At 40.3% G+C, this 8,952-nt stretch overlaps 1 long non-coding RNA gene across 2 annotated transcripts; it reads left to right on the plus strand.

Annotated features, from left to right (window-relative positions):
- The first annotated feature begins 3,204 nt into the window (after positions 1 to 3,204).
- On the plus strand, positions 3,205 to 5,275 carry LOC115054684 (uncharacterized). 2 transcript variants are annotated; one of them, XR_003841618.1, is made up of 3 exons: positions 3,205 to 3,876; positions 4,233 to 4,327; positions 4,637 to 5,275. It is a non-coding gene; the product is annotated as an uncharacterized LOC115054684 (long non-coding RNA). The 2 variants fall into 2 exon arrangements; XR_003841619.1 differs by having other exon boundaries at positions 4,262 to 4,327.
- Positions 5,276 to 8,952: the final 3,677 nt, after the last annotated feature.

Genomic DNA, 8,952 nt, shown 5'->3' on the forward strand with positions numbered 1-8,952 from the left:
GGATTATTATTTGCTTGCTTAATTACAAACATCCATTTCAAATTAAGATTTCTTTCTTTTTACTAAAACATAATCTGAATTTGTTCCATAGTCCCTGGATCATTTGAGTGGACAATTAATGCATCTAAAAATGCAATACTGTCAGTGAAGATGTTTACACTTAATGTTTTCATGCATAACATGATAAGTCTTTTCTATTAAGATTCAACTGAGATGAAAATAGACTATAATGTGTGTACTGGTGACCAGGTCAGACCAAAATATCCCTGGGTATTCATAATGTTCCACTCAAATTTCATCTCTAATTGACTGAAGTTATTGTACTTGGTCCTAAGCACCTTAGAGATGGGTTATCTAATCACTTAATTTCTCTGGAAGACATTACTTTGGCCTCCCACTCCACTGTTAGGAATCTTGCCATTTTTCTGTCACATAAAATAAATCTGTCGGACGACCTTCTTTCACTTACACAATAATGTCAAGATCAGAAACATCTTGTCTCAGGAGATGGGGAAAAACTGGCTTATGCATTGGCTACCTCTAGATTGGATGACTGTAATTCTACTACAGAATCAGGATGTCCTGACAATTCTCTGAAAGTCTTCAATTGATTCAGAATACTGCTGAATGACAGGAAAAAGTAAAAAATATTCAGTTTCTCTGGTGTGAGCCTCTCTTCATTGGCTCCCAGTAAAATTCAGTATAGAATTTAAAATTCTACTCCGAAAATAAAAACCTCTTAATCACTAAGCTCTATCATATCCGGAGAGTTTTTTATTTTCCAATGTGGTTGCCTGGCTCTCCTGATTTAGATTTATTTGTGGTACCTTGAGTTTCCAAGAGTAAATTGTGGGGCAACGCTTTCAACTTTCAGACTCCTATGCTACAGAACCAATTTCCAGTATGATACAGCTTTTTTTGCTTATTATAACTACTTTCCTCTGTGCTCCAACCCGCTGCCGGCCAGTCCGAGGGTCTACATACATAGTGTTGTTAATACTAAATGCTAACTCTGCGTATGCCTCATGTGACTGCAGAACCCTAACAGACTGTCACGCCATGACGTTCACTGCGCTGCTTTACTTAGACAGAGGCTTCGGGTGTCTCTTTGCAAAATGATTTTGAATCACGGGGTCGTAGGTGAGTGATAAATAAACTTAATACTACACAATGTGCGCTACACTTTTTTTTTCAATCAAAGTACACAAAACTGTCCCACTTTGGACTTTGATTTTAAGCTGCTGTTTTCATGCTCTTATTGTGAAAGGGAAGCTTCCAGCAAAGAGTATGTCTCTCATTTGAAAAAAAGTACTTTTAATTTTATCTTAACTGCATGTTCGAAAAAAGTAAAGCATATTATTCATATTAACACAAGAAAGGATGGGAAGAGAAAAAGACAGCAATGGACACATGGATGAAAAAAGGGAGTAGAGAGAAGCAAAATGCTTATTTATAAGTATATATAAGATCCGCCCAATAATCAATTATCCAGCTGTGTTACCAAACTAATTACACAGGATATATAAAGGAAAAAAATGTGCTATGTTGAAACGGCAACATTTTATGTTAGGATGTCTGACATGCTACTCACACACTTTTGTAGAGTTGATAATCATACTGTTTTGACCTAATTAACCACTTGTTGTTTTACTATCTGATTTTATACCTCTTACATGTTTTTATACTTTATCATAAGTAGTTTGTTAAATCCAAACAGCATAATAAGAGAGTGACACCCACACGAATGAAGTAGCTACTGCACAATGTAATAAGGATAGCGTATAGACATGATTGAAAAACACTTTTTTATGAAATATCTATATTATATACATAATGTTATCATGGCCTTCTAATTACTGAATGAAATAGATACACTGGGGTTGTGGGGTTTGTGGTTTGTGTCTGTTCTCTTTTCATCAACAGCCGCTAGGGGCTGATCTCGAGAATGGAGTCAGATAACACGAGGAGGAAGTGTGCAACCCGGAGAAGACTACACTTACATACCTCATTTCCTTTGTGTAACCATAACATAAGCTGGACTAAGGTAAGATAGAGCATCAGACTTTGTGAACTGATGCTGGAGTTGTCTGCTGGTCAGAGAAACATAGTCTGGTCCAGAGCTCTGTAAACGATTTCTTTTTTATAGGATATTTGCTGTTAGATGTGATAATAAAATATTATGAAATTGATTTGGACGTTTCCTGCATCCTTCATCAAACAAATGCGCGAGTTCATTTTGAGAACTCAAGGTATCAAGGCTTTCGAATAGGCTATTAAACAACGTATTAAAAAATGTTGTTTAGTTTAGTTTTGTTTTTTGTAGCAGAAACACCGGCCCAGATAGCAAACTGACTCCGTCCCGGATCCGCCCAGGATCCGCTATAGGCTCCGGAACAGATCCGCAAAACGTTGGGCAATGTGGCTCTTTTTTACAGTATCTGAAATCACACAAAATTTCATTAACTCCCATTACAGTAACCAGTTGTAATGTTTTAAGAAGATGCATTGGCTTTTGAAGTGAAATTTTGCTGCCTGATATTTCGGTGTCCTTATTTGCATTGTTGACACAACTCAGCAAATCTCATGTCTGAACAGTGAATTAAAGCTATAGCCAGATATTTGTTAGTTTAACTTAGTATAAATACTGGAAACGTGTGTAAACAGTTTATATGGCTTTACCAAAATCTAAAAAAGTCCACATACCTCCATTTTGCCTTTTCACTGTTATAACTGCAATAACCAATAATAATTGTTAATATATGTGAATGTTGTCATTTGTCCAGGTCATTGTAATCTCAGGAAGGATTAAATCGAAAGCAACTGGACTTGTTCAAAAATCTTATCTGAAGACGTTTCGCCTCTCATCCACGAAACTTAGTTATATATGGGTTAGGGCTAGGGTTATATATATATATGTGTGCGTGTGTGTGTGTGTGTGTGTGTATGTATGTATGAATGTATGTATATATGTATCACTTCGTCACTGTAATTTTCACTCGCATAATGAAAACTAAATGCAATCATGGAATTGAAATTATTTGGGCGCTGTAAAAACTCTTAACACCCGCTCTTAACCCACAGTCTGCCAAATCAAGTTTAAAACAGCATTTAATCTTACCTTACTCAGACTGATGACTGGAGGACAAACAATAACTGACAGACGTATGGGACCTAGTCAAGACCACAAACCACAAACAATTACACTTCTAAAAATCCACACTATCCCTGTAAATATCTACAGTAAAATTAAAAATGAAAACAGCAGTAACAGCATCGTGAGGGAACATTTAATTGCAATATTACTAGTACTTTTGATACTGGCCTGCATTGTGCTGATAATATTATCTACCTTTACATGTGATGCAGTACTTTGCGGAGTTGTGTTCATATCGGTATGGGCAGAGATAGGGGGACTCGAGTCGCCAGATTTGTGACTTGTGACTTGCTTAATCAACATTAACAGAAGACTTGACTTTGACTTGCTATTCCTGATCTGCGACTTGACTTGACTTGAGTCATGTGACTTGCCAAGTCATTTCAGTCTTGTTATTTTTTAATTAACAAATAATTTATTAGATGAACATTGCTTTATTGTGCGCGAGTGCTCCTAACCTGCAGGATATCAGCAAACCTGGCACCCCCTACTCCACGCGACTAGAAGTATCTGCGTGCATCAGTCTAGTGCGTGATCAGCAGAGAGATGGAGGGACCTCAGACCAACACCATCCCAAAAATCATACATTTTGGATTCAAAGATTACGTGACAACACCAAATAAAAGAGGAGCTATATGCAAATTCTGCAATGTTAAAGTTACTGACACTGCAAGCACTACGTCGAATTTCATCAGACATTTTAGGACAGCACATAAACAAAGGTGAGTAACATGCTGCAAAGCTAGATGGATTAACGTCCTGATTATTATTTTGCTACTACTACTACTTGGCTGCTAACATTAGAGAGAGAGGGTGGCTTGATATGTTAACATTTATGCTGTCGGTGATTTTTTACTTTAGCTAAAAAAATGTGGCAAGTTTACCGGCGCTAGTGCTCCATAGCTGTAACACCAGCACTGACTAACGTTAGCGTACCTGCTAAATATCTATGCATACACGCCTGTAATGTGGTTATAGTGTAACCTCATTACAGTCAACATCTGGAAAAAAAAAACAAAAACGTTTTGATTCATCTGATAGTCAGCCATTGCGCTTCTTTGACCCACTGTATCTGAAGGCAGTCATGCTGGATCCTTCTTTTGGCAGCATGTGGGTGACACATGATGTTTTGGTCGCTGACAACACAAAGGAGGGTGTCAAAGATGATCAAAGGTATGTTATAGCTTTACAGTAAATACATGTCAAGTTAACCCATGTATAAAAAAAAAGTTACACAGATCATCATATGATTTGGTGATTAAGTTATATTGTTTTTGCTTTTGCTCAAGTCTTGACCAGTCACCGACTGGGTCAGTGTTGCCCTTTTCCCTAGAAATGTATTGCCATTAATTTAAAATACGGAATATAAATTATGAATACTTACATGCACACCGTGACTTGACACTCACCTATGACACACCCCAGTAAGTATTGTCTTTACCCCCTTTTTTTTTTTTTTTTTTTTTTTTTTTTTTTTTGCAGTGTATGTGGCAGTGTAACCCCGGGTTTCCACCGGGAGCGGAAGTGCCGCGGGACGGTTTAGCTCCATCCTCTGTCCAGCGTCAGTTCACACCGGGAGCGTAACAGCAGCGGTACAGAGAAACAATACAGCACCTATGAATGTATGTACTCTAAAATGTTCTGGGCGGACATTCAACACTTCATAAGAAGAACAACTGGACAAACGATCACTCTACAGGAAAAGGACATTTTTATCTCTTTTGAAAACAATAAAATGGACAAAAATGCAGCATTCTTCATACAACTGACACTGCTCATGGCCAAATTCCACATCCATAAGAAAAAATGGGCAGAATCCAAACCCAGCCTGGAACAATTCACCCAAGAATTCCACCAATTTGCAACGTCAATAAAAGACAGTCAAAGTAAAAAAGCCATGAAAACAAATTGTATTTTTAAGATGCTCAATATAGCTCCACTCTAAGAACAATAACGGATGCTATTTAGGAACATTACTGGCAATGTTTACTTTCCTTGTTTGGCTGTTTGTGTTCTGTTTTGTTTTGTTTGATAAAAAAAAAGCGGAGCAGAGGCTTGCAAGCCAGCAGTAATCGCTATATCACACAGTATCACTGGATCCCGGATTGTATACAGAAATAACTACAAAGAATAGTTTACTTTGCCTCTGCCACGTGAAAGAGCTTAATCTTCTGATATTTCCTGGGGTTTCTGCTTCCACCATGGGGAGTAGGCTATTAGGTAGGTAAGTAGGCTGTTTGTTTGTTTGTTTTTTTTTGAAAGGTGACGGAAGTTTTATGTCGAAACTATCTGACTTCCTGTCTGGTGCGATCCGATGAGCAAAGAATTGACGCGGTTTAGAAGCGGCCTCCGTAAAAAAATAGACTTGCTGCGGATTCACAGCGCTGCGGAGCGGGGAGCCGCGGCTAGGACGTTGCTGATCCGCTCCGCGGCGTTCTCGGTGGAAACTATCTCATTGATTTTAATGGCGGCTATTTGCACCGGTGATCGCGGCGCTTCCGCTCCCGGTGAAAGGCTTAAGGCTTGTTTAGAGTCGACTTCAAGAGGGTGTGAACTTCTTTCTCGTTACATACATGCTCATTCAAAACATGGAATGCTTCAATTATTAACCAGAGCAGGGTTCATTCCACTCACTAAGATCAGAGAATGACAGAGCTTACTGTACTGTATGTAAGAGCTTCACCACTTAATTAGCTGTAGCACAGTATCTAAAAGTTTAGTTATCAACATACTTTGGAGCATCAAGTAGACAAATTGATTATATCGGAAATTGCCACAGCAGTTTGCTCAACTACCCCTTTGCATAAGGCTCTAGAATAGGGTCGTCCTTTGAGTATTTCGCATCAACGCAGACATTATTATAATGAAAAATTTGGGGTTGTTGAACCAGTTACATATGTTTTGAGTGCTAAAGAGAAGCATACATTGCAGTCTGTGCCTAATTTGAAGTCTCTACAGCAACCAATGAGAGCCTTTCCCGCTCCTAACCACTCCCCTAGTGTTTCCACGCCCCTGGTGATGAGGTCAAAAACAATCAGATCATTTGAGGTTGGGGACAAGCAGAATGGTGGCAAATTCATGTCCAGGTTGACAGGCAAAGAGGGAGGACATGTTTTGCTAGAGTGAAAGGAGCAGATTGAGTGTATTTAAAAAAAAGGATGATATTCACAGTGTTATTGTGATATTCAGAGTGTTTCTCTCTCTACAAAGAGGGAGTATATTGACAATACAATGGTATTAACACAACAAGATAAAAAAAAGTTTTAAATCATCTGAAAGTTGTGTTGTCTCCCTATGAAGGGGCTACTCACTAGGGTCTTTTGTAATTTTCTGTTTCGTCCGTTGTTCAAACCCCTGTTGTAATGAAAGGAGAGGACGATTTTCACATGACACAGACTGTTTCTCTCTACTTTGCAATTCAGGGTTGACTGCAGAGGAGTCACCCACTGATCCGGCCATAACCACTCCCCTAGTGTGTCCACACCCCTAGCGCTGAGGTTAAAACCAATCAGATCATACGTGGGGCGGGCAAGAGCAGAATGGCGCTCAGTTCATGTAGAGGGTGACAGGCAAAGAGTTTGGACGTGTGCTGAAGTGAAAGGAAAAAAAAACTTAAAGTGTTGAGGTTCGTTTTTTTTTTTTTTTTTTGCGAAAGTAAGAAAAATGGCTGAAAACAACATGAAATCAGAGTCTGCCGCCCCAAACGTGGTGATCGGTGAGACTCTTGTAACAAGTTATCATGAATTACGAGGAGCTCCGAAGAAGTGGGTGACATATTTTGTCGGATTCAGATTCCAGCACTTGAGGCTCTCCACAGAGAGTGGAAACTGTCCGACGGCAGTGCCTGGAGGTACATGTTCAACTATACCTCTCAAGAGATGTGTTTTTATCAGTTGGAAAAAAATGAGGTGTACAGCCCAACAGGATCGAGAGCGACACTCACCTCAACAGACTGGTCGGCACTGACGTTGGTGGGTGTAACAAATTTAAAAGTGAATGGTGTGAAAAAAGAAGAAGAAGAGGGGTCATCAGGAGTTCCGAAAAAAAGAATTGTGTGGGAGACCAACAGCCACCCGTAAGGTCGATGGTAACCGCCCGTTGGGTGAGTGAAGGGTGTGAGGACGAGTTTGTGTTGGAGTATTTCAACGAGTGCGGAGTGTTTCAGAGATGTTTTCATTTTCTCAGCGTATTCCTCCATCACTGTCAACCAGTTCTTGAATGGAATGTGCAGACTGTTTGCGAGCAGTCAGAGTTTCAGAGACATTCTGCTGGTGAGAAAAATTCTGGTGTATTAGACTCCACCCCTTCTATGCCATTGGTCTACGAATAATTCCTCAGCCTCGTCCTCCTCCTTCTCCCAATCAATTCCAACACGCTTACATGGCATGCGAGTCACTCTGCCTCCTCTCAGCCGTACTTTAAAAAGAACGACGAGAACAAGAAGATAAAATCATGTCTTTCATACCCACAACGGTCCGCCTGCCGAGTCCTCGTCCTCCTAGGCTGCTGACTTTGCGGTGTCGCAGGAAAAGACATCTGACCCGGATCGCTCCTTCTATGTCGAGTGGATATCTCACAACACCGCCATACTGCCCGACGGCTACGCAGATTGCTCCTGACACACCCCCTTCCCCACAGGCGAGCCAATCTTGGACGGAAATGCAGCGGAGAGAGAGGATGTGACCGACGGACGGTCCACCGCGCTTTTGAACACGGTGAATGCCGTGGTGTCTCATCTGCTGAACCACGTCATCTCCGTTTTTCATTCAGAAATCTGCTACGGCTGTATCACCGGCCCCCCAGCAGAGGGAGAGTGTCTGGAGGATGCGCCGCACTACCTCTCCCTGAAGTACTTTGAGCAGGTGAACGAGAGACTTTGGACGGATAAATTTGTTCCCGCCATCGCCGCGGCCTTGAAAAATCGCTCCATCCACGTGTCGGTTGAGAGGATCCAAGGTCTGGCAAAGCCTTTCTCAACGATCTGAAATTCAAAAGACGTGTGAACAAGAAAATCGCACAATACGAACGGTCATTACCCGAAGCATTTGATGAAATTATCAGAGAGATGAGTTATGACAATGTGGATCATATTTATATGATTTTATATTAGACTCCGCAGAGTCTTGCAAGATGAAACGGGTAAAAAAGTAAATGTGGAAAAAGTTAAAGAATTTCTATCAGACCAGGATGCTTATACTCTGCAAAAGCCGGTGAGAGTAAATTTTCATAGGAATAGAGTATTTGTGCCACGACCAATGGTTCAATTTCAGGCCGATCTCTGTAATATGCAGGCTTTGGCCGTGCACAACGACGGTTATCGTTATCTCTTGACGGTCATAGATGTGTTTTCCAAAAAGGCCTATGTGAGAGTTTTGAAGAATAAAAGCGCCTCTTTGAATCTGTTTTTAAAGAGAGCCCCCGAAAAGTTACAAATGGACTTTGGTAAAGAATTTTTTAACAAGAATTTCCAGAGGCTGATGAAGAAACACAAGGTAAAACATTTTGCCACAGCCAGCGATCTGAAAGCTTTGGTGGTGGAAAGATTTAACCGTACGTTGAAAACTAGAATGTGGAGGTATTTTACCGCTAAAAACATCCGCAGATACTTGGATGTTTTACAGGATTTAGAGAAAAGTTATAACAACTACAACTACCATAAAAGTTTAAAAATGACCCCTCAGCAGGTGACTGAGGAAAATACCTCTCAAGTTTTTCAAAACCTGTACAGTTCTTTTCCTGTCAGATACAAAGCCAGGTTCAAGATGAATTTGAAACAGGGGGACATGGTGAGAATATCC

The sequence above is a fragment of the Echeneis naucrates genome, chromosome 14, assembly GCF_900963305.1.
Source record: "Echeneis naucrates chromosome 14, fEcheNa1.1, whole genome shotgun sequence".
Lineage (NCBI taxonomy): Eukaryota > Metazoa > Chordata > Actinopteri > Carangiformes > Echeneidae > Echeneis > Echeneis naucrates.